The 27,706-nt window shown below is 31.8% G+C and overlaps 1 protein-coding gene across 6 annotated transcripts in view; it reads right to left on the bottom strand.

The window, feature by feature from the left end:
* The window catches only part of LOC119607997 (sphingomyelin phosphodiesterase), a 60,271-nt gene extending 32,846 nt beyond the window's left edge, over window positions 1-27,425 (bottom strand). For 3 of the 6 annotated variants that reach the window (XM_037962199.1, XM_037962197.1, XM_037962198.1), the window contains exon 1: window positions 26,532-27,425. The gene's annotated coding sequence lies outside the window, so the exon portion shown is untranslated. The remainder of the gene's footprint in view (window positions 1-26,531) is intronic. The other 3 variants (XM_037962195.1, XM_037962196.1, XM_037962200.1) reach the window with 3 other exon arrangements.
* Between the last annotated feature and the right edge of the window lie 281 nt (window positions 27,426-27,706).

Here is a 27,706-nt window from a genome sequence, read left to right on the forward strand (position 1 = left end):
TGACTATAGACTAGTCCATAGAGCAGACTATAGGGCAGACTATAGACTAGTCCATAGAGCTGACTATAGACTAGTCTATAGAGCTGACTATAGACTAGTCTATAGAGCTGACTATAGACTAGTCTATAGAGCTGACTATAGACTAGTCTATAGAGCTGACTATAGGCTAGTCTATAGAGCTGACTATAGGCTAGTCTATAGAGCTGACTATAGGCTAGTCTATAGAGCTGACTATAGGCTAGTCTATAGAGCAGACTATAGATTAGTCTATAGAGCTGACTATAGATTAGTCTATAGAGCTGACTATCGATTAGTCTATAGAGCTGACTATAGACTAGTCTATAGAGCTGACTATAGACTAGTCTATAGAGCTGAATATAGACTAGTCTATAGAGCTGACTATAGACTAGTCTATAGAGCAGACTATAGATTAGTCTATAGAGCTGACTATAGATTAGTCTATAGAGCTGACTATATATTAGTCTATAGAGCTGACTATAGACTAGTCTATAGAGCTGACTACAGACTAGTCTATAGAGCAGACTTTAGACTAGTCTAAAGAGCTGACTATAGACTAGTCCATAGAGAAGACTATAGAGCAGACTAGAGACTAGTATATAGAGCTGACTAGAGACTAGTCTATAGAGCTGACTATAGACTAGTCTATAGAGCTGAATATAGACTAGTCTATCGAGCTGACTATAGACTAGTCTATAGAGCAGAAAATAGATTAGTCTATAGAGCTGACTATAGATTAGTCTATAGAGCTGACTATAGACTAGTCTATAAAGCTGACTACAGACTAGTCTATAGAGCAGACTTTAGACTAGTCTAAAGAGCTGACTATAGACTAGTCCATAGAGAAGACTATAGAGCAGACTAGAGACTAGTCTATAGAGCAGACTAGAGACTAGTCTATAGAGCTGACTAGAGACTAGTCTATAGAGCTGACTAGAGACTAGTCTATAGAGCTGACTATAGACTAGTCTATAGAGCTGAATATAGACTAGTCTATAGAGCTGAATATAGACTAGTCTATAGAGCTGACTATAGACTAGTCTATAGAGCAGACTATAGATTAGTCTATAGAGCTGATATAGATTAGTCTATAGAGCTGACTATATATTAGTCTATAGAGCTGACTATAGACTAGTCTCTAGAGCTGACTACAGACTAGTCTATAGAGCAGACTTTAGACTAGTCTAAAGAGCTGACTATAGACTAGTCCATAGAGAAGACTATAGAGCAGACTAGAGATTAGTCTATAGAGCTGACTTTAGACTAGTCTATAGAGCTGACTTTAGACTAGTCTATAGAGCTGACTATAGACTAGTCTATAGAGCTGACTTTAGACTAGTCTATAGAGCTGACTATAGACTAGTCTATAGAGCTGACTTAAGACTAGTCTATAGAGCTGACTTTAGACTAGTCTATAGAGCTGACTTTAGACTAGTCTATAGAGCTGACTAGAGACTAGTCTACAGAGCTGACTAGAGACTAGTCTGTAGAGCTGACTATAGACTAGTCTATAGAGCTGACTTGACTATAGACTATAGACTAGCTGACTATAGACTAGTCCATAGAAAAGACTTTAGATTAGTCTATAGAGCTGGCTATAGACTAGTCTAAAGAGCAGACTATAGACTAGTCTATAGAGCAGACTATAGACAAGTCTATAGAGCAGAATATAGGCTAGTCTATAGAGCAGACTAAAAACTAGTCTACAAAGCAGACTATAGACTAGTTTATAGAGCAGACTATAGACTAGTCTATAGAGCAGACTATAGACTAGTCTATAGAGCTGTCTATAGACTAGTCTATAGAGCACACTATAGACTAGTCTATAGAGCTGACTATAAACTAGTCAATAGAGCAGACTATATATTAGTCTATAGAGCAGACTATATATTAGTCAATAGAGCAGAATATAGACTAGTCTATAGAGCAGTATATAGACTACTCTATAGAGCATTATATAGACTAGTCTATAGAGCAGACTATAGACTAGTATATAGAGCTGACTATAGACTTGTCTAAAGAGCAGACTATAGACTAGTCTAAAGAGCAGAATATAGACTAGTCTATAGAGCAGACTAAAGACTAGTCTATAAAGCAGACTATAGATTAGTCTATAGAGCAGACTATAAAACAGACTATATACTATTCTATAGATCAGGCTAGAGAACAGACTATAGACTATCCTATAGATCAGACTATAGAACAGACAATAGACTAGTCTTTAGTCTAAGTCTAGAATATGTACTAATCTATAGTCCAGACTATTGAATAGTATATAGATTATTCTATTGACTAGTCTAGACTGTGGATTATTCTATAGTTCATATAGTAAACTATGTTATAGTCCAGAAAATGAACTAGAGTCCAGAGTATAGATATCTCCAGAAAATAGATATATGTATGCACTATGGACTAGTCTACAGTCCTGACAATGAAATCATCTATAGTATATATAACAAGCTATAGTCCATTTATATTAAAGAGAATAAGCTATTTTATAGTTCGGACTATTCGTTGCAGCTGCCTAAAGCATTGCAAACATACATTTATATTATTTCAAAATTCGTTAATAATCTACCATAAATTCGGATGCTTAAAAATAATCGCTAACTAACGCTAATTGTATTTTTATTAGTTTGTAATTGATCCAAATTCATTTGTTGATTGTAACTGACGTCTCTTTATTTATTGCAACTCTTTTGAATCAGGGTCTATATATGTATGTATGAAATTTTGGCTAATTAAGCCAATTTTACCAGCTATAGCTATTTGTATTGATAAAAATTTAACATTTTTTTTCGCCACAAAAGAGATGAAAATGTATCCAAGTGAAATGTACCGTATGTCTCTATAATATAGCGTCTATATATATATGGATATTTACAATAACATTTACCATCATTTACAGTTTCAATGAATGTCATGTCATGTATGATGATGATTCATCATCATGACATTCATACAAAGAGCAGTTTTGTATTCTATTCCAAACTCGTCGTATGTGGTTGTTTTGATGGTTCAATTAGCTGTGACATGATGCCCAGCACACAATGGAAAAGGATGAGAAGAGCAGAGGGAATGAAGAAATATGAACAATGTAGCAAGTGTAAGTGAATGCTATAGCTATAGTGATATATTTTGATATCATACATATGTAATTTGAAATCTGTTTGAAATTTTGAAACGTGACCATTGACTATATTTAGCTAATTTGACAGTTACATGTTAATTGTGATTAGTTTTTTGTGTATATGAAAAAAAGAAAAGAAAATAATATAAACGAAATATTTAAATCAAAATTTTATTATTAAAATTTTAATCAATTATACATACATATTTGTTTGTTAAACAATTAATAGACCAATTACAGATTGCTATATTTTTTAAATGTATTTCTAAAGAAAAAAATAAATTGATTTAAATTTTTTATATTTTTAAGGTTAAAAAACTCTGTGAGTTGGCGAGATTGTATGAAAATTTTTATAGGCTTGATTATTTAAATATATATTTATTGTACTTAAAAATTATTTTATAAAACTTTACATAAAATGTATTATATGGGTCTATTGAACTGCTATATTTTTATATAAAATTGTCAATTTTCAGTTTTGTAATAAAACACTATAGTCCAGACTAAGGACTTGACTATAGTCCAGACTATGGACTTGACTATAGTCTAGACTATGGACTTGACTAGACTTTAGACTATAGACAAGACTATAGTCGAGATTATAGCATATAGTCCAAACTATGGACTAGACTAAACTATCCTAGTGTATAATCCAGACTGTAGACTTGACTTTAGTCTATAGTCTGGACTATAGTCTAGTCTATACTCAGGACTATAGTCAAGTCTATAGTCTGGAGTATATCCTAGTCTGTACTCTGGACTATAGTGTAATCTGCAGTCTGGCCTATAATCTAGTATACATACATATATAGACTAGTCCAGACTATTGTCTGGTCGATAGTCTGCAGACTATATAGTAGATTATAGACTAGTCTATAGAGTAGACTATAGACTAGTCTATAGAGCAGACTATAGACTAGTCTATAGAGCAGACAATAGACTTGACTATAGATAAGACTATACACAAGTCTATAGAGCAGACTATGTTCCAGTCTATACTGGTCAAGTACTGGTCTATAGGGCAGACTATATACTAGTCTATAGAGCAGACTATGGAATGGTCTATTGAGCAGACTATGGACTGGTCTATTGAACAGACTAGTCTATGGAGCAGACTATAGATTAGTCTATTGAGCAGACTATAGACTAGTCTATTGAGCAGAATATAGACTAGTCTATAGAGCAGACTATAGACTAGTCTACAGATCAGACTATACACTAGTCTATTGAGCAGACTATAGACTAGTCTTTAGAGCAAACTATAGATTAGTCTTTAGAGCAGACTATAAACTAGTCTTTAGAGCAGACTATAAACTAGTCTTTAGAGCAGACTATAAACTAGTCTATAGAGCAGACTATAGACTAGTCTATAGAGCAGACTATAGACTAGCCTATAGAGCACACTATAGACTAGCCTATAGAGCTGACTATAAACTAGTCTATAGAGCAGACTATAGACTAGTCTATAGAGCAGACTATACACTAGTCTATAGAGCAGACTATAAACTAGTCTTTAGAGCAGACTATAAACTAGTCTATAGAGCAGACTATAGACTAGTCTATTGAGCAGAATATAGACTAGTCTATAGAGCAGACTATAGACTAGTCTACAGATCAGACTATACACTAGTCTATAGAGCAGACTATAGACTAGTCTATAGAGCAGACTATAGACTAGTCTATTGAGCAGAATATAGACTAGTCTATAGAGCAGACTATAGACTAGTCTACAGATCAGACTATACACTAGTCTATAGAGCAGACTATAGACTAGTCTTTAGAGCAAACTATAGATTAGTCTTTAGAGCAGACTATAAACTAGTCTTTAGAGCAGACTATAAACTAGTCTTTAGAGCAGACTATAGACTAGTCTATAGAGCAGACTATAGACTAGTCTATAGAGCAGACTCTAGACTAGTCTATAGAGCAGACTATAGACTAGTCTATTGAGCAGAATATAGACTAGTCTATAGAGCAGACTATAGACTAGTCTACAGATCAGACTATACACTAGTCTATAGAGCAGACTATAGACTAGTCTTTAGAGCAGACTATAAACTAGTCTATAGAGCAGACTATAGACTAGTCTATTGAGCAGAATATAGACTAGTCTATAGAGCAGACTATAGACTAGTCTACAGATCAGACTATACACTAGTCTATAGAGCAGACTATAGACTAGTCTTTAGAGCAAACTATAGATTAGTCTTTAGAGCAGACTATAAACTAGTCTTTAGAGCAGACTATAAACTAGTCTTTAGAGCAGACTATAGACTAGTCTATAGAGCAGACTATAGACTAGTCTATAGAGCAGACTCTAGACTAGTCTATAGAGCAGACTATAGACTAGTCTATTGAGCAGAATATAGACTAGTCTATAGAGCAGACTATAGACTAGTCTATAGAGCAGACTCTAGACTAGTCTATAGAGCAGACTATAGACTAGTCTATTGAGCAGAATATAGACTAGTCTAAAGAGCAGACTATAGACTAGTCTATAGAGCAGACTATAGACAAGTCTATAGAGCAGAATATAGGCTAGTCTATAGAGCAGACTAAAAACTAGTCTACAAAGCAGACTATAGACTAGTTTATAGAGCAGACTATAGACTAGTCTATAGAGCAGACTATAGACTAGTCTATAGAGCTGTCTATAGACTAGTCTATAGAGCACACTATAGACTAGTCTATAGAGCTGACTATAAACTAGTCAATAGAGCAGACTATATATTAGTCTATAGAGCAGACTATATATTAGTCAATAGAGCAGAATATAGACTAGTCTATAGAGCATTATATAGACTAGTCTATAGAGCAGACTATAGACTAGTCTATAGAGCAAACTATAGATTAGTCTTTAGAGCAGACTATAAACTAGTCTATAGAGCTGACTATAAACTAGTCTATAGAGCAGACTATAGACTAGTCTATAGAGCAGACTATAAACTAGTCTTTAGAGCAGACTATAAACTAGTCTTTAGAGCAGACTATAAACTAGTCTATAGAGCAGACTATAGACTAGTCTATTGAGCAGAATATAGACTAGTCTATAGAGCAGACTATAGACTAGTCTACAGATCAGACTATACACTAGTCTATAGAGCAGACTATAGACTAGTCTTTAGAGCAAACTATAGATTAGTCTTTAGAGCAGACTATAAACTAGTCTTTAGAGCAGACTATAAACTAGTCTTTAGAGCAGACTATAGACTAGTCTATAGAGCAGACTATAGACTAGTCTATAGAGCAGACTCTAGACTAGTCTATAGAGCAGACTATAGACTAGTCTATTGAGCAGAATATAGACTAGTCTATAGAGCAGACTATAGACTAGTCTACAGATCAGACTATACACTAGTCTATAGAGCAGACTATAGACTAGTCTTTAGAGCAAACTATAGATTAGTCTTTAGAGCAGACTATAAACTAGTCTTTAGAGCAGACTATAAACTAGTCTTTAGAGCAGACTATAGACTAGTCTATAGAGCAGACTATAGACTAGTCTATAGAGCAGACTCTAGACTAGTCTATAGAGCAGACTATAGACTAGTCTATTGAGCAGAATATAGACTAGTCTATAGAGCAGACTATAGACTAGTCTACAGATCAGACTATACACTAGTCTATAGAGCAGACTATAGACTAGTCTTTAGAGCAAACTATAGACTAGTCTTTAGAGCAGACTATAAACTAGTCTTTAGAGCAGACTATAAACTAGTCTTTAGAGCAGACTATAAACTAGTCTTTAGGCAGACTATAAACTAGTCTATAGAGCAGACTATAGACTAGTCTATAGAGCAGACTATAGACTAGCCTATAGAGCAGACTATAGACTAGCCTATAGAGCAGACTATAAACTAGCCTATAGAGCAGACTATAAACTAGTCTATAGAGCAGACTATAGACTAGTCTATAGAGCAGACTATAGACTAGTCTATAGAGCAGACTATAGACTAGTCTATAGAGCAGATTATAGACTAGTCTATAGAGCAGATTATAGACTAGTCTATAGAGCAGACTATTGACTAGTCTATAGAGCAGACTATGGATTGGTCTATATAGTCTGGACTATAGTAAAGCCTATAGTCTAGTCTAGTCTATATTATGGACTATAGCCTAATCTATAGTTGGGACTATATTCTATATATAGTCTATACATATAGTATATATAATCTATAGTATTGACTGTAGTTTTGTTAATTGTCTGGACTATATATAGTCTGTGCTATATTTTTTTGTGGAAAAAAGTGTTTTAATTATGTTGTACCCACAAAGTGGCACAACAGTTGTGCCCAATATCTGTCTAATTTAAATAATTAATACAAAAATTTTCCCTTTTACTTTCTATGAAGTAATAATCGAAAAATATTCACTTTAAAAAATCATTTTATTTTAATAAAAAAAATAAAGACGAATAAAAAAGAAAGTATTTAATTGTGCTCAATACGAAAATATTTTTTTTTAATGAAAATATTTTTATGAAAATTCTATTGTAACCACTATAATATCGTGGACGGGCCTGTCTATAACAGATATTTACAATAAAACAACAACAAGAAAACACACAACATAAAATTGGGGCCATTAACAAAAACCACACAGTAGTGACAACAAACATACAAATGAACATTAATTTTTGGTAGTTTTTTTTTTTGTTTAATAAATTATTTTAAACACGTACCAAAAGGTTGACAATAAAATAAAAAATAAAAGATTTTTGTTTAATATGAATTGAAGAAATTTTATTAACTGAATAACTAAAGACACTACTCGGCTGAGACAAAAAACAAAAACTTTAAGACACTAATAGACATGGACAATGTTAAATAAGTAGTTGTAGGCAAAAGGTAAGCAGTTAGTAGTTTGTTTTTGGAGGGAGATCTATTTAAATATTCTATAGAAGTTGTTTAGGTTATGGAATGCTTACATAATTTGTTTATAACTATAAAATATTAAAAAGAATATTGTATAGTTTTAAAGATTAAAGAGATTTAATTTGTTTAAAAATATTTAACATTTTAAGAATTTTAAGTTTTTTTTTAAGAATAAAGTTTAAATTTGTAATTTTTCTTTGTTTGTTATTTTATAAAAAGTGACTTAAAACTGTCAAAATGACAGCTGAGTCATTTCAATTGAGAGTTCATGTACGTTTTAATTCGTTGTATAATCTATTTTAAGTCATGTGCATTTGTAAGTAGAATTTGGGAAATTTATATTCACCAACTTTCTACCTTCAACAAATTTTATATATATTCCTGGTTCTTATCAACTTCTGAGTCGATTAAGCTATGTATATCCGTCGATCTTTCCTTCCGTCTGTCTGCCTAAAACACGCTCACGTTAAAACTAAGCAAAAGATATCTACCAGATTCATCAGAAATATTCATTGTTGTCCTAAGCAGTTTGTTAATGAAAATCAGCAAAATCGGTTAACAATATTAAAAGTTATGAGTAAAAACTTCAGACTATCTTGAAAAAAATCACTTTTTTTTAATTCTTAAGCAGTTTTCTCAGAAACTACAAAAGATATTATTTATACGTTATTTTTTTTTACCCAAGGATCAATTATGTTCAAAATCATAACAATCGATCCAAAATTTCCCATACAAAGATATTTCCGGAAATGGATTTATCGTTAATAACATCCTCAAATATATCGATATCAAAATTTTGCACATATAAATATAATATGAACAGAAATCATACCACCAACGTAGATTTGTATCGGCCCACTTTCGAAAATCACTCAAACGCGCATATTTCACTGATAAATAAAGCAATCGAAATAGAATTGGACATTAATATGTTTTGTGTATGTATAGATAACTCTACGAAAGTTTTTCCCAATGGGTCCATAATAGGTCATAGCTCCCTTATAAGGTCCACTTTCGAAAATTACTTAAACACGCATATTTCATTGATAAATAAAGCCAACGCCATAAAATTCGACATGCATGTGTTTTGTGTATGTGACAATCACTTTACGAGATTTTTTCCGAATCGGTCCATAATAGGTCATAGCTTCTATATAAGGTCCACTTTCGAAAATCACTTAAACGCACATATCTCATTAACTAATAAAGCTATCGGGGTAAAATGTTTTGTATATATGTATATAAATCATTATGCGTAATTTTTCCCGAATCGGTCCAAAATGGGTCACAACACCCATATAAGGATAATTTCCAAAAATAACTTAAATACACAATTTCATTGACAATATAAGTTATCGGGATAAAACTCAACTTGAATATGTTTTGTGTGTATATAAATCAGTATAAATTCCAGACTAATTATGGACCGATCCGGTCTCATATAAGATTCATTCCGAAAATCACTTAATACTACATAATTCATTATGACTATATATCCGGATAAAATTGATATGAGCATGTTCCGTGTTTAGATAAATCATTCTGCTAAAATGTTTTCCAATTGGTCCATTATAGGTCGTAGCTTCCATATAAGGCCATCAACATCGTTTCGATAAATACTTAAACGAACATAATTCATGAAAAATATCGACATCGTATTAAAACTCGACAGAAATATGGTTTGTAAATATACAAATTATTCTTCTAAAAATTCAGTCCATAATAGGTCATAACACCCGTAAAAAGTCCATATCTGAAAAATCACTTTTTTTCGACCTAATTAGGTGATAAGGTTTAATCTAAGACCGTATTGGATTTTAAGTAAGCTTTAACCGAGTACTCTCACAGAGGTAAGCATTACATCATATAGGTACCAGACCACTCGGGAGTAGTCGGCAACGAAAGAGCGAATGTATATGCTTTAAACGAAAGAGAATGATGAATGCAAAACCGCTTGACGCAACAAAGGGCTAAATTACAAATATGGGCGGGAGAATCCCACAAGTCCATTTGGAATACTAAAACGATGAGTAGAACGGCAAAGATTCTATATGGTGACCCTAACGAGAGAAGGACAAGAAGCCTCCTCAAAATGAGCAAGTATAAAGTTAGCATAATGGTACGAATTCTGATTAACATTGTAACTCTGAAGCATTTTTTTTTCGACGAAATTAGATTCAAATACCTTGCGAGTGATATTATTTCGGATATAACATCCTTCACGAACACTGATTAGAAAATTCTAAGGAATTACATTCAGGAAACTGAGTTTCTGAATATGATAATACATTCAGTGAAAACTATATAAGGTTTTGGGTTTTTAACAACAAACCACTTCCATGAAAAGGAGCGAACAATAGGTCCGATAGTGCCCTAGCTGTATTATTTCGGATTTGTTGTAGTATATATCCTCCTATCAACCATTTATTTATGTCTGTCTGTAAAATCTAAAACAGGTCTAGTATCAGCTTAATACGAATAATATGGAACTTATTCTAACGGAAAATATTAAAGTAGTTACAGCCAAGACTATATATACCAGATGGGATAAGGGGGCACTTTAAGAGTGTATAGCATGGCAAAATAACATTCTCTGAAAAACAAATTTAAGACCTTGGAAGTGATTTTTCACTAGGAATATATACCTCAGAATATTTTTGAAAAATTCTAAGAAAGTTCGTTCAGGAAACGGAGTTTGTGATATTTTCTGATTTGATACATATAGGCCTCTGTTACTCGTAAAGTACATACATAACAAGTAAAACTTTCAGATCTATTAAACCGGACTATGACTATGTTATCTTGGTATAAATCGTTTTCATAATTTAGATTTAGAGATCACATCTAGTCATCAAATATGACAAAAGTGTTCGATCGATTTCACAAAGTCAACACGATTTATCAAGACTTTTAGATCAGATATTATGATTTTTTCATATGAAAATTTTCAAAATAAATTATATCTTCTAGAAATTGGTACTTACGATAAAATTTGCTAAATTGTGCAACAGGTGCTAATGTTCTCTTACGACCATAACGTCCTTATTTTGTCTTCTCAAATTTAAACTATAATTTGTCTGCTTCCTTTACAAAAACAAGTAAACAAATTAAATAGATGATTTTATAAAAAAAGTGAAAACTTATTAATTGAGTTTTCACTTTTTTGTGAAATCTAATGAACATAGAATTTTAAAGGTATAAAAAGCTACATACGTACATACATACATATATAAATGTACCAGTATAATGTATTCGAATTAATAACCTTATACATGTACATAAGTCCTTCACAAGGGATGTTTCGCTACAAATTACAAATATCTTTCAGTTAGGGTACAGTTTAAAAGTGCGAGTTTATTTAAACACAGTTTAAGATAAGAAAAATCTAATTTAAAACAGTAAGTTATGATGTTGTTACTTACATAAAAAGAAATTTCTTTCTATGTAAGTAACAGAGTAATGCCATTTATTCACTTTCAGATTTCATTAATCCCCAACTAATTAAACCTAGTTGTAGTAAACTCAACAACTTACCACTTAGCATTACTTATTACAAATATGACATCACATCTTCCGCAAACTTACCAACATCTAAAAGTTGGAAAATTCAATTTTACGCTCAAATGCGGAAAGTGTAAAAACACAAACTAGAAACTTAATCCGACAGGCGAAAAAAAAACCAGCATATGAAATAGTACATCTCAAAACACACATAATCAAAAGGTTTTCCGACCAACGACATGTCATCAGAACATTGCAAAAATTCTATAGAATAGAAAAAGAATTTTTGTTGACCAAAACAACGTGAATAACAGACGTACAAACGGATAGATTGACAATGTATGTATATTGACGTTGTTATTATCATTGACGTATTACAATCTATGTACTATGTATGAACGTACCACTGAGTCGTTATCATGGTTCATGTATTTTGTATATATAGAGATATAGTACAAGTATAGCTTGTACTTGTTCCTATATCACCTTCATTCATTTAAAGTAATTTTGAATTCATAAAAATTTTTCTGTTTATTTTCAGACTTTGTAGTATGAAAATGCGTTGTACAATGATGATATTTTGCTGCATGTAGTACTGGTGGAGCCAGAAACCTATTAATCAGTTGTAAAAGTTGACAGAAAAAGAGAGTATTGTTTATTTTCCGGGTTAATATTTTGCAAAAGAGTTGCCGGGTTGAAGCTATTTTGAAAAGAGGGTTTAAAGGGATTTATGTTTGACTTGATCTAAATAAAAGTATTGGATTAAAGCTCAACATTGATTCAGATACAGATAGATCGATTCAACTAGACTAGACCATAGACTAGACTATAAACTAGACTATAGCCTAGACTATAGACTAGGCTATAGACTAGACTATAGACTAGACTATAGACTAGACTATAGACTAGACTATAGACTAGACTATAGACTAGACTATAGACTAGACTATAGACTAGACTATAGACTAGACTATAGACTGGACTATAGACTAGACTATAGACTGGACTATGGACTAGACTATAGACTAGACTATAGACTAGACTATAGACTGGACTATGGACTAGACTATAGACTAGACTATAGACTAGACTATAGACTAGACTATAGACTAGACTATAGACTAGACTAGACTAGACTATAGACTAGACTATAGACTAGACTATAGACTAGACTATAGACTAGACTATAGACTAGACTATAGACTAGACTATAGACTAGACTATAGACTAGACTATAGACTAGACTATAGACTAGACTATAGACTAGACTATAGACTAGACTATAGACTAGACTATAGACTAGACTATAGACTAGACTATAGACTAGACTATAGACTAGACTATAGACTAGACTATAGACTAGACTATAGACTAGACTATAGACTAGACTATAGACTAGACTATAGACTAGACTATAGACTAGACTATAGACTAGACTATAGACTAGACTATAGACTAGACTATAGACTAGACTATAGACTAGTACTATAGACTAGACTATAGACTAGGACTATAGACTAGACTATAGACATGGACTATAGACTAGACTATAGACTAGACTATAGACTAGACTATAGACTAGACTATAGACTAGACTATAGACTAGACTATAGACTAGACTATAGACTAGACCTATAGACTAGACTATAGACTAGACTATAGACTAGACTATAGACTAGACTATAGACTAGACTATAGACTAGACTATAGACTAGACTATAGACTAGACTATAGACTAGACTATAGACTAGACTATAGACTAGACTATAGACTAGACTATAGACTAGACTATAGACTAGACTATAGACTAGACTATAGACTAGACTATAGACTAGACTATAGACTAGACTATAGACTAGACTATACTAGACTATAGACTAGACTATAGACTAGACTATAGACTAGACTATAGACTAGACTATAGACTAGACTATAGACTAGACTATAGACTAGACTATAGACTAGACTATAGACTAGACTATAGACTAGACTATAGACTAGACTATAGACTAGACTATAGACTAGACTATAGACTAGACTATAGACTAGACTATAGACTAGACTATAGACTAGACTATAGACTAGACTATAGACTAGACTATAGACTAGACTATAGACTAGACTATAGACTAGACTATAGACTAGACTATAGACTAGACTATAGACTAGACTATAGACTAGACTATAGACTAGACTATAGACTAGACTATAGACTAGACTATAGACTAGAACTATAGACTAGACTATAGACTAGACTATAGACTAGACTATAGACTAGACTATAGACTAGACTATAGACTAGACTATAGACTAGACTATAGACTAGACTATAGACTAGACTATAGACTAGACTATAGACTAGACTATAGACTAGACTATAGACTAGACTATAGACTAGACTATAGACTAGACTATAGACTAGACTATAGACTAGACTATAGACTAGACTATAGACTAGACTATAGACTACTATAGACTAGACTATAGACTAGACTATAGACTAGACTATAGACTAGACTATAGACTAGACTATAGACTAGACTATAGACTAGACTATAGACTAGACTATAGACTAGACTATAGACTAGACTATAGACTAGACTATAGACTAGACTATAGACTAGACTATAGACTAGACTATAGACTAGACTATAGACTAGACTATAGACTAGACTATAGACTAGACTATAGACTAGACTATAGACTAGACTATAGACTAGACTATAGACTAGACTATAGACTAGACTATAGACTAGACTATAGACTAGACTATAGACTAGACTATAGACTAGACTATAGACTAGACTATAGACTAGACTATAGACTAGACTATAGACTAGACTATAGACTAGACTATAGACTAGACTATAGACTAGACTATAGACTAGACTATAGACTAGACTATAGACTAGACTATAGACTAGACTATAGACTAGACTATAGACTAGACTATAGACTAGACTATAGACTAGACTATAGACTAGACTATAGACTAGACTATAGACTAGACTATAGACTAGACTATAGACTAGACTATAGACTAGACTATAGACTACTATAGACTAGACTATAGTCTAGACTATAGACTAAACTATAGACTAGACTATAGACTAGACTATAGACTAAACTATAGACTAGACTATAGACTAGACTATAGACTAGACTATAGACTAGACTATAGACTATACTAGACTATAGACTAAACTATAGACTATACTAGACTATAGACTAAACTATAGACTAGACTATAGACTAAACTATAGACTAGACTAGACTATAGACTAGACTAGACTATAGACTAAACTATAGACTAGACTATATTTTAGGCTATAGATTAGACTATACGCTAGACTTTAGACCAGAGTACGGACTAGTCGGCTATTGGTTACTAGTGGACTATACATCAAAAGTTTTTGATACCAAAATGTACTGGAAAAAGTATTCAAGTATTGAATTTTTCAGTGTTGGCAATCCTCCCTAATTCAAGTACCTAAAGCTAGTATTGTATTTGCTTTTTCAAAAATTTACTATTCTATCTATCGATATGAGATTTTTAAGCCACTTTTCTATACATACATATATGTATACATATATTGAAAATTGATGCTGTTGACATGTTCGCATAATAGTAGTTGCATGAAGTTGATAAGTATGTATGTGGGTGCATGTATGTTTACATATCATTTATGTTGAACATTGGCAACATCAACAACAACTAGTAATACTTCTGCAACACCATTGGCATCTTTTGCAATATGACAGGCAAACAAACAACAAAAATGAATCACGAAATAGTGGACTCATGCTTGAATTCCAGCAACTACAAATGCTGACACACACACTCATACACAATATTTTCAATTATGCACTTGGTGACAAAAACATTGTTAAAGTTTCCATCATCGTCATCATCATCAATATATTTAGTCGTTGTAACAGTTATCCTCATCATCTTTGTCAACATCATGGATGGACCTCGTTGTCATTGTAGTCGTCATCATCAGCATCATCATACTCCTCATCGTTATCAATGGCATGTCCGTCAATTTTAACTTGTACTTATATTTTTCATCCGTTGTAAATTCTGTTGTTGTTGTCGTTGTTGCCAAAATCAATATTGTCCACAATTCCATGGACATAACATTTATCCATTGATTCTTTTACGTCCATATGTGGTAGTTGGTGAGATGAATGATATTTGGTATTGGGTGTTTGCGTGTGAGTGTATGTGTTTTTTTGGGGTACATACTAAATTGTAGTGCAATCTGTTTAATGTTTGTTACAGTAAACATTGCAACTTTTACATCTTCATCAGAGTGTACACATTGTACTACACGTCGTCATCGTCATCCACATTCTCTCATCATTATTATCGTCATCGCAAATAGTTTCAACCTACAAGAATGTCCACCAAAAACAACAAGTTGTGAGGGGTGTGGTTGCCAGATGTTCTTGAGCTGTATAAAAATTATTATCGAATGAAGCAACTATCTATCTATCTATCTATCTATCTATCTATCTATCTATCTATCTATCTATCTATCTATCTATCTATCTATCTATCTATCTATCTATCTATCTATCTATCTATCTATCTATCTATCTATCTATCTATCTATCTATCTATCTATCTATCTACTATCTATCTATCTTCTATCTATCTATCTATCTATCTATCTATCTATCTATCTATCTATCTATCTATCTATCTATCTATCTATCTATCTATCTATCTATCTATCTATCTATCTATCTATCTATCTATCTATCTATCTATCTATCTATCTATCTATCTATCTATCTATCTATCTATCTATCTATCTATCTATCTATCTATCTATCTATCTATCTATCTATCTATCTATCTATCTATCTATCTATCTATCTATCTATCTATCTATCTATCTATCTATCTATCTATCTATCTATCTATCTATCTATCTATCTATCTATCTATCTATCTATCTATCTATCTATCTATCTATCTATCTATCTATCTATCTATCTATCTATCTATCTATCTATCTATCTATCTATCTATCTATCTATCTATCTATCTATCTATCTATCTATCTATCTATCTATCTATCTATCTATCTATCTATCTATCTATTCTATCTATCTATCTATCTATCTATCTATCTATCTATCTATCTATCTATCTATCTATCTATCTATCTATCTATCTATCTATCTATCTATCTATCTATCTATCTATCTATCTATCTATCTATCTATCTATCTATCTATCTATCTATCTATCTATCTATCTATCTATCTATCTATCTATCTATCTATCTATCTATCTATCTATCTATCTATCTATCTATCTATCTATCTATCTATCTATCTATCTATCTATCTATCTATCTATCTATCTATCTATCTATCTATCTATCTATCTATCTATCTATCTATCTATCTATCTATCTATCTATCTATCTATCTATCTATCTATCTATCTATCTATCTATCTATCTATCTATCTATCTATCTATCTATCTATCTATCTATCTATCTATCTATCTATCTATCTATCCTATCTATCTATCTATCTATCTATCTATCTATCTATCTATCTATCTATCTATCTATCTATCTATCTATCTATCTATCTATCTATCTATCTATCTATCTATCTATCTAGCTATCTATCTATCTATCTATCTATCTATCTATTATATATCTTTTGAACAAACTACATCCCCTTAATACCTCCGATTCCCTTCTACATGGCCACCCTTTTCAACCATTTGCAGACTCTTGTCATACTAATATTACCAACAACTACTCTTACGAGATACATACTACTCACTAGTGTTATAGTTGATGGTTTACATAGTTGTAATATTTGTGTTACAATATTTCAACATGTTGCATTATGGTGTATTGAATACGTGTCATTGCCGCAAATTGCATTTTAGCCTATGTAAACTGTTTTAGTTTACATTTTTTATTTTTTCTCTCGGGTTTCTGTTTTATGTTGTTTCTTTTTGTTTTTGTTGGAAAGTGCATTTTTTTTGTTGCTACTGTTGTTGTAGTTGTTCCCTGGTTAGTTATTATAATTTTATTGTTGTTGTCGTCGATGATGATGATGCTGCTGCTGTTGATGGTATTGCAATAGAAGCAAAAGCTATAAACTGCAGTTTTTTGTTTAGTTTAAAAGGAACATTTTGTTAAAAATGTTTTTTTGTTTGTGTTTAAAGTTTTAAACGAACAAAAGCAAACCTATCAAATTGGAGTTTTCACCTTTTGCTTCTATACTTTCCGACTGTCCGTCTTGCTAGAGTTACTGTGTACTGCTAGTAGTTGTTGAAAATTAAATCAATTTTGATAGATTGTCAATGTTTGTTGGATGAAATTAAAATGTTATTAAAATTTTGTTCAACTTTGGCGTATGGGAAAAATGTAATTTAAATTTTTATGAATTGAAATGGGAATATGTGTAACGACAGGCATTATCGAGTATATTTAAACAATTTTGCCTGAGTTCAAATCCCTTTAGTAATTTACAAAAAAATAATTTAGAAAATATGTAATTAGGAAAAAAATTGTGTTTCTTTTTTGGAACACGGTTTTAAAAATATATAGCAATTTGGTTTAATTATGGTGGTTGATCAAAAGTATAGAATATATATATTTTGAATTTAATTTTAAAATATTTTCCTCCGTAAATAAAAACTTATTTAAATTCAATTCAAATGTACTTATTTAATCAAAGAAACTAAGTATGCGTCATTTTGTCTGTCTAAATTTAGTAAGTTTATCAACAGATGTTGCCTTTATTAGGTCTTTAACCCATTTAAGTGGACTTATTAATTAAATTTGTATGTATGTAGTCGTTATAATCTGGAAAAATACGTCTTATTTAGCACAGATTTAAAAAACGAAAATAATCAAAGATTATTATCAAGTAGCAAAATGTCAACAAATAAGATAACATTATTATTAGGTAATGATCATTTCGTTAGGAATATGATCTGAGAACAAAGAGATTTCTATTAAATTATGTTTCAAGATTTCAGCTAAGTGTTTCGATGTGGCCTTCGGTTGGTTAGTGTTATACTATAGTCTGTTAGATCAAAGATCGTGGGTTCGTCCTCCTCCTTTCAACTCAACTTACTAACTAACTAACTAAGGGTCCCGATATGGAGAGAAAAAGTTCTGTTATTACAATTGGCATTTTTAAGTAGACAATCAAGAGTTTTGCTCCATATAAGGCTTAACAACCGGATGGTATTTTCCCGTCATTCTTGCGGATGGAAACAGAATTTGGAAAATAATTTGAGGATAGTTATGGCACATCAAAATTTTATCGATCGATAAGCCTTAAGACCTTCCTACTTAAAACTTTGGAATGCATAGTATGGTTAAAAACAAAATACCTTTGGCGAATCTTTCGATAGCAAACTATATACACTGGCGTTATGCATTCCATATGCATATCGAATGTACTTTTATCCAATCCTCAGATTATTTTCATGTTAAGCGGGCGCCCATAATTGATCTACTCCATTCTAAGGAACACATTAATATGTTGCGAGATTACAGGGTGACATTTTGTCTCCTTTACTTTGGAAAACTATGATTAATAGTCTCCTGAAGATCCTAAACGTGAATGAGCATAGATCTGTTTATTACTTGTAGGGGGAAAGGATACTTGTTTAGAAGAACCGAGAAGGGCTTTAAGACCGGTCTTAAACTGGAATCTATCGAGAAGAGCCCGACAATGACCAAAATCTATCTTTTCATAAGAAAGACGTCTTGTCCTTTTCCATACCAGAGACCGCGCTTATTGGAATCTTTGGCGCATTGACCATAGAAAGAATATCATGCTCAAGAGGAACATACGAACAAATACCCGTAGAAAGTCTGGAAGACGAAATGATCATAAGGAACTTCATTAAAAATCGAGAAACAGAGACATACAACTGACTGTACAACTAATGTTGTACGATTCTGCTCTCAACGTCTTTATCGAGTGTATTTTTTAGAAATTTTGCTATTAGATTCAGACAGCCGTCCTTATTTAGATATAAATGCGGTGGTCGTGGAAGGTACCACCTTTGATACCATCCGAGTAGGCATATCCATAAGGAAACACTAATCTAAACGCTGTCTTTCGAAATAACGTCTTTATCGTGTATAATCCTAGATGTTCGGCTCTTAGACTCAGACAGTCGTCCTTATTTAGACATAAACGCAATGGTCATGGAAGGCACCAACTTTAACAGGACAATCTGAGTCAGAAACCCATAAAGGAAACAGTGGTATAAGCAAACGCTCTCAGTCTTTATCAAAAATCTGTTATGAATACTGGTTCCGGAATTTTCTTTGTTTAGCTAAGTCTATTGTCCTCTATCAGATTGCTTAATGCATGTTTCCTTATCCAAGCTGAAATTTACGCCATCGATATGGTCGCGAGAAGCACGAAAGACCAGTTCAGTCTAGTATTATTCTCTTTTGCGGAGTATCGAGTCAGAATACTCAGTATAAACTAGAAAACTTTTAGTCTTAGCATCTTCTCCTACATAATATTGCGTAATGTCCGCACTCTTTTCGAGGCTGAAATTTACAACATAAATATAATAACGAGAAGAATCAGAGTCTTGCATAGCTTTGCTTCTATCCATGCTTTTAAATCCGACGTGACAAGATCGAAATCATTTGTAAATTACATTCACTACTTGTCTCAACTCAATCGACACTTTGTCGAGATGATTGGTCAAATGAAATTGGCAACGAATGCGCAAGACTATTTCGTTTTGATTAACGTAACGGGCAACAGATGAAACTGTCGGATCACATGTATTCCATTATTACCCCATGTAGAATATCAAAAATGCTGTGGTGCTGTCTCTCACAGAAAAGGACCTTTAGACTCTGGATCCTTGATTGAAATACGATAAGATAGAATTTTTCATAATTTGGACTGTCTTAAAGATGTATTACTAACATATTTAATCCAATTTGTTAGCAGTACTAGTGGGTCTCTTAGTAAACACATAATTCTAAAGATCGCTCATATTAGAGAGAGACTATTTTAAAGATATCACAATGACTATTAGTTTAAAAATGGAGATTTATGAAAAAATAGAGTTGCTTTGATACATTTCATTAAAATACAACATGGCAACTCCGTATAACAAAATGTAAATACCCTCAACAGCTGTTACGCATGCTTTTTCTGACATTTTGCAGAAGCAGTTTAAGACACAACATAAAAACAAATCAACACCAAAGAAAACATTTATTCGCATGAATAGTAAAACGAAATAAAAAGAAAAAGTTGTAAAGTAAATAAAATCAAATAATACAAGACAACACAATAAAATTAACAAAAAAACCAACTCAACCAATGGACAGACTTTAAGTGAACAGTTAAAAAAAAAAGTGAAAAACTTGGGCCGTATAGCAACTGACTAACAAAAATGTTTGCAAAAAGCGTGTTATACATTATTTATTCAAAGAAAATTTATAATTAATTAAAAAACAAAAGTATTTTTTTTTATAGTAAAACAAAAAAAAAGTTGTGCATGCAACACTAAAATAATAGAACATGGAACAACAGTTTTGTTTTGTTTGTTTTTTTTAAAGCATTTGGCTATAAATGTCCATGAATATGGATGGATAGCTGTTTAATAAGAGTCTGTCGACAAACTGGCATAACTGACGGAATTGGCAATACAACAAACACTACTACTATAAGACACCAGAGTGAAAACTTTGCACAAGTGTATTGCCGTGTCCAAGTCAAAACAAACAACAGGTTATTAACGTTGCACAGTGGGAGAGAGTTTGGGAAAAAGTCTTTAAAAAATAACTTAAAAGGTTTGTATGAAATTAGTTTAAAAGCTTTAGTAACGTAATGGCAGTCGGTTGTAAAATGGGTTTGCTATTGGATATCTGAGGTTTGATCTATTTTGGGTAGTTATAGACGTCCTTGAAAGCCGATTTTAAAACTTATATTTATAAATATTTCCTTACTATTTCTTTCACGTTTTTCCCTTTATTCACCCACTGTTGCTTAGTTGCGTTTTTAGTGTTTCAAATAAAAAACGTCAAAATCATAACGTACGAGTAATAATGTTAAAAGAGAGAGAGAAAAAATTACTAAATAAACAAATAGTCAAATGTCTAAAAGAAATAAAAGAAACAAAGAAATACTTTGTTGAAAACTAAATTTTAAATTAATAAGTTTCACTACAATTCCTCATTCGTAGTAATTTTAAATGGACAAAAAGCATTTTGTGTTTTTTCTTAAAAGTTTTCAATTATGTTGTATTAGTTAATTGTTTAACTATTTATTTGTTAGTTTTTTTAAATCATTAAACTACGTATTATACAAATATTAATATATAGTTTTATTATTTTTAAAATAATTTAAACATTAAGTAATCGTTATATGCAAATTATACAATTTTATTATAAAAAGTTGACGTTTAGTTAATTTTGCTAGAGGAAAAAACAGACGGACGGACTTCTCCAGACTGTTTTTTTTGGGCTCAATGCCAACCCGCTAAACAAAAAAGCTTGAGATCAACATCGAACCTAAAAATGTTTGGCATTTTGATCGGTCTATGTGCTCGAATCATGAAAATTAGGTCCCTCGTAATCATTCGTGACAGCACTTCCTCAACATCATATATTTGAACAATGTCGTATGCCATAAGTAATGACATCAATTGTACTTTAATTTGAAATTAAAATAATTTCCGTAACTGAACTACAAGTCTTTTAATATTTATCTAAGAACCCGATTTATTAACTATGTTACTTTCAAATATTTCTCATCTGAGTCATCGGAGTTTTGTATTTGACAATCAATAACAATTGAACAAGTTTTGCCAACAAATAATTAACTATTAAATAAAGTTTATGACTACTATGTATCTTTCAGAGAAATATTATTAGATAAAATTTAAAGGCGGATATAGAATTTTCATAAAGAACAGCTTAATATTTCCTAAAAAAAAAAGAATAAAGAAAGTCCCTCATGGATTTTCTACCTATTTAGGATCACATGAGTGTGAAAATTTAAAAAGTACCACCTTAAGAAAGTTAAGCTATCAAATGGAATTAATTTAATTCGGATGTTGGACCAAAAATTCATGGTTAGTTTTGATTGAAAGCAGTATGTATAACAACAGTTCCGAAAATTATATCTAAACTGCTATCAGGCCTCTTATGTGCCCTTTTCACGGAAAAACCTTACATAGAGATTTATGAAAGGAGTCCAATATTCGGAAACTTAGTTTCCCGGACCTAGTTCCATTTCGTATTCGTATTTCGTAACACGTGGATTAACATTACAGTCAAGATATTTGGATAAGAGGGTATTATTGAAGTCTCCTGGCATTATACAATTGATCTTTAAGCATTTATCTTTGACATTAAGTCGTCCATTAGCTAATCTTTTCAGCACTCTATACCCCAAAAAAAGACATCGTTGGGATTTCATTTCACAAGGGGTTCTACGTTCTTATCAATCTAAATTACCTTCTATATCAAACTTCCAACCTTATCTACTCTTTTGCTGATGAAAACAACATTTGACAATGTTATTCAATCAATTGTAAACCAAGCCCCCTGGAGATTGGGGTAATTAGGTATAACATGAATGACTCAATAGATATAGTAGCAATCTCTCAAGGGGCATATCAATGTAGTTGATTTCAATGCTCGTAAGATTCAATAATGTATTTTAACGCAGAAACGAATCTACATATATTTATAGGTGCTGTAAACATTAAGGAATCGAGAAGCTCTTGATATAATAATAATACAGTGTGATGATGTTCGTTGGACTAAACACATACATACATGTATGTACATATTTCAAAGTGTCGAAAGAACCATTCGGTCTTGGTTTTTTAAAACTCAGTAAGGCAGACTTCACTCCATCTGATCATTTAGAGTGAACCTACATTTCTTATATCCAATCTAAAATGGAATGCAAGTCTCATGTATAGGCCGGTTCTTCAAAGTCTATTTTGAAGAGATATGTAGGGTGAAGATACTTTTCGATGATAGTTTGATTTATTAAATTACTGTCGCTAACACAATAGATTATGCTCTTCTGAAATTAGGAAATTTGTTCCCGAAACCCGCATTTTTATCAGTAATACACATATTACATAAAGAACAACCCCATACATATCTATGTAGTCTATGGTTTATGGTATAACATCAAAAAGAAACCCATACATATCTATATGGTTGACTCGCCAGTGGGTTACAAAATGCACTGCAGTGGGAATTCGTTCCAGACACTTGCAATATAAGAGCAAAAAATAGCAAGTAAATTCTCTCTTTCATTATCGGTTATTGTCGAGTGGTCCATATAGTGCAGAGCTCACTAGCAGATTATTCCGTTATCACGATCCTACACTACAAAATTTTGGTTGCAGCTCATAATTATGTTAAATATTGTAAAGAAGTTTTATATATCATTAAATGTTATTGCAGTTTTCTGGGCCTCATTTGATCCATACAAAATTTCTCTCAGAAATTTTACCCCAGCTCCCATATATGTAGTCAAAATTAGGGTAAAATTTACCCTTCAATATTTATTATTAGAAAAAAGTCACATTTTAATTATACTCATAACTAGTATAGGGTATTATATGATCGGCTAGATCCGACTATACTTTCTTTGTTGTCTTTATTTCCATGTGTTTTATCTTTAACTATGATTTCTCATTTACAATTAGCTTTTTCTTAATATTAATTTAAATTTTCATTGTGTCTTTTTCTCAATATTTAATTGGTTTTATATTTGTCTAGTCTATAGTCTAGTCTATTGTCTAGTCTATAGTCTAGTCTATTGTCTAGTCTATAGTCTAGTCTATAGTCTAGTCTATAGTCTAGTCTATAGTCTAGTCTATAGTCTAGTCTATAGTCTAGTCTATAGTCTAGTCTATGTCTAGTCTATAGTCTAGTCTATAGTCTAGTCTATAGTCTAGTCTATAGTCTAGTCTATAGTCTAGTCTATAGTCTAGTCTATAGTCTAGTCTATAGTCTAGTCTATAGTCTAGTCTATAGTCTAGTCTATAGTCTAGTCTATAGTCTAGTCTATAGTCTAGTCTATAGTCTAGTCTATAGTCTAGTCTATAGTCTAGTCTATAGTCTAGTCTATAGTCTAGTCCTATAGTCTAGTCTATAGTCTAGTCTATAGTCTAGTCCTATAGCCTAGTCTATAGTCTAGTCTATAGTCTAGTCTATAGTCTAGTCTATAGTCTATTCTATAGTCTAGTCTATAGTCTAGTCTATAGTCTAGTCTATAGTCTAGTCTATAGTCTAGTCTATAGTCTAGTCTATAGTCTAGTCTATAGTCTAGTCTATAGTCTAGTCTATAGTCTAGTCTATAGTCTAGTCTATAGTCTAGTCTATAGTCTAGTCTATAGTCTAGTCCTATAGTCTAGTCTATAGTCTAGTCTATTAGTCTAGTCTATAGTCTAGTCTATAGTCTAGTCTATAGTCTAGTCTATAGTCTAGTCTATAGTCCTAGTCTATAGTCTAGTCTATAGTCTAGTCTATAGTCTAGTCTATAGTCTAGTCTATAGTCTAGTCTATAGTCTAGTCTATAGTCTAGTCTATAGTCTAGTCTATTTTATAGTCTAGTCTATAGTCTAGTCTATAGTCTAGTCTATAGTCTAGTCTATAGTCTAGTCTATAGTCTAGTCTATAGTCTAGTCTATAGTCTAGTCTATAGTCTAGTCTATAGTCTAGTCTATAGTCTCGTCTATAGTCTAGTCTATAGTCTAGTCTATAGTCTAGTCTATGGTCTAGTCTATGGTCTAGTCTATAGGTCTAGTCTATAGTCTAGTCTATAGTCTAGTCTATAGTCTAGTCTATAGTCTAGTCTATAGTCTAGTCTATAGTCTAGTCTATAGTCTAGTCTATAGTCTAGTCTATAGTCTAGTCTAGTCTAGTCTAGTCTAGTCTAGTCTAGTCTAGTCTAGTCTAGTCTAGTCTAGTCTATAGTCTAGTCTAGTCTAGTCTAGTCTAGTCTAGTCTAGTCTAGTCTAGTCTAGTATAGTCTAGTCTAGTCTATAGTCTAGTCTAGTCTAGTCTAGTCTAGTCTAGTCTAGTCTAGTCTAGTCTATAGTCTAGTCTAGTCTAGTCTAGTCTAGTCTAGTCTAGTCTAGTCTAGTCTAGTCTAGTCTAGTCTAGTCTAGTCTAGTCTAGTCTAGTCTAGTCTAGTCTATAGTCTAGTCTAGTCTAGTCTAGTCTAGTCTTGTCTATAGTCTATAGTCTAGTCTAGTCTATAGTCTATAGTCTATAGTCTAGTCTATAGTCTAGTCTACAGTCTAGTCTATAGTCTAGTCTATAGTCTAGTCTATAGTCTAGTCTATAGTCTAGTCTATAGTCTAGTCTATAGTCTAGTCTATAGTCTAGTCTATAGTCTAGTCTATAATCTTTTCTAGACTAGTATTTATTCTATTCTATGGTCTAAAATCTATTTTATTCTACAGTTATTTAGTACTTCTAAATCTAAAAAATACTCTGTTTGATCGAAGTTGGTACTATTGTAAGATTTCCATGCCAGCCAACTTCCTACTGAACTATCATATCACCCTATTTCACTTAGTGGTGAGGGTATTCAATTGAGGTTTAATACATGTAACTTGGTATTACAGAATCATGTTGCAAGAGGCCCATATAGCTTCTATACGAAAGTAATTTAAACTTAATAAAATATCTTCATAAAAGTTGTCATTAATATTCAACACAAAATCAAGCCACATAATTTCATCACTATAGGGCCGTAATTAGTCATAACACCCAGATAAGTAAAAATCGCTTTAAATTATAAATATCGGTATCGAGTTAAAAATTAACACTTTCATTGAGCAGAATTCATATTTTTCGACTTGTTTAATGACCGTAATTTATTGGTGTAGAGTATCACTAAATTGGTCTTGACCTCTTTAACGATTTTATTCTTAATTATATTTATACATTTAAAAAGTATTTATGTGCATAGTTGTCTTAAATAAATTTACCTTCAACTAGATTTTACAGCATCAAAATGTAGAATGACGTTTGGACTAAATAGCTGGCTACGTTAACTTTGTTGATTTCTTGTTGTTGCACTTTTAATTACCTCACGTTGCTCTATTATTTTAACAAAAAATATAAAAAAACCAAATAAATAAATAATATTTATTTATTTTTTCTTACAACAGATCTATGTAGATAAACAGCTTCTTTTGAATGTTGTTTGTTTCCCGCAAACAACTTTTTTGTTTATTATAATTTAATTTGATTTCTTTTTTTATTTATTTTATAATATTTTCTTTTTTTTTAATCCCAGCTTTATGCTTTGCTCTCTTAAACACAATTTAAATATATTTTTTTTAATTATTTACTTGTATTTTTTTATGTTGTTGTTGTTTATTCCCAAAAGATTCACTTTTTCTTTCTTTTTTGTTTAATTTTTATCTGCTTTAATATTTAAATAATTTTTTATTAATAAGGTCGTGGACGTAAGCTGTCGACTGCTATTGTATAGTAGTTGTTGTTGAAATTTTTCTCTTTGTGTTTTTTTTTATTTAAATTAATTTATTTGTTAAATACAAATAATTTCTATTTTTTAAAAATTTGTTTATTTTTGCTGCATTTAATTAAACAAAAAAACTAAAATAAGTTCTTTTACTTCAAGTATCTCTTTGTTATCTAAATATGTCTTGTTTAAAAATTCATGTTGAGTACAAGTGATCGTGCGAGTGAGTATTAGAAATAGTATTTAAGAAAAGACCTAAATATATTTTCACTTTACCGCTACACCACAAAATTTTTCCCGTTTTCCGCTTTTACTTATTTTGTTTACTCTTCCCGTGGAAGAAACACGTCTATCGCTGGAGAGTCGCCGCACACAACTGATCTTTTTTGGTGTGAGATGCGTAACATGTAAGTTTGCTTTGTTTTGTTGGGGTTTTTGGATTTCAAAGTGAAAGCTTAAAGTTTTCGATCGTTTTGGAGCATATGATAAAGTAAAGCTTATGTTTTGTTGAAGAGTACAAGTTTAATTTACGTTTAGCTCTGTTTACAATAAATAAACAAGAGACGGAGAGTATTTTTAGATTAGTTTATAAACGCTCTTTTACTGTTAACAGATCGATATAGGGAAAATGTGGAGATATTGTTCCTTCCAACTAAATAACTAACTAACTAACAA

The sequence above is a fragment of the Lucilia sericata genome, unplaced genomic scaffold (assembly GCF_015586225.1).
Source record: "Lucilia sericata isolate MDLA Ls3-8-SP2 unplaced genomic scaffold, ASM1558622v1 Contig000772F_arrow, whole genome shotgun sequence".
Lineage (NCBI taxonomy): Eukaryota > Metazoa > Arthropoda > Insecta > Diptera > Calliphoridae > Lucilia > Lucilia sericata.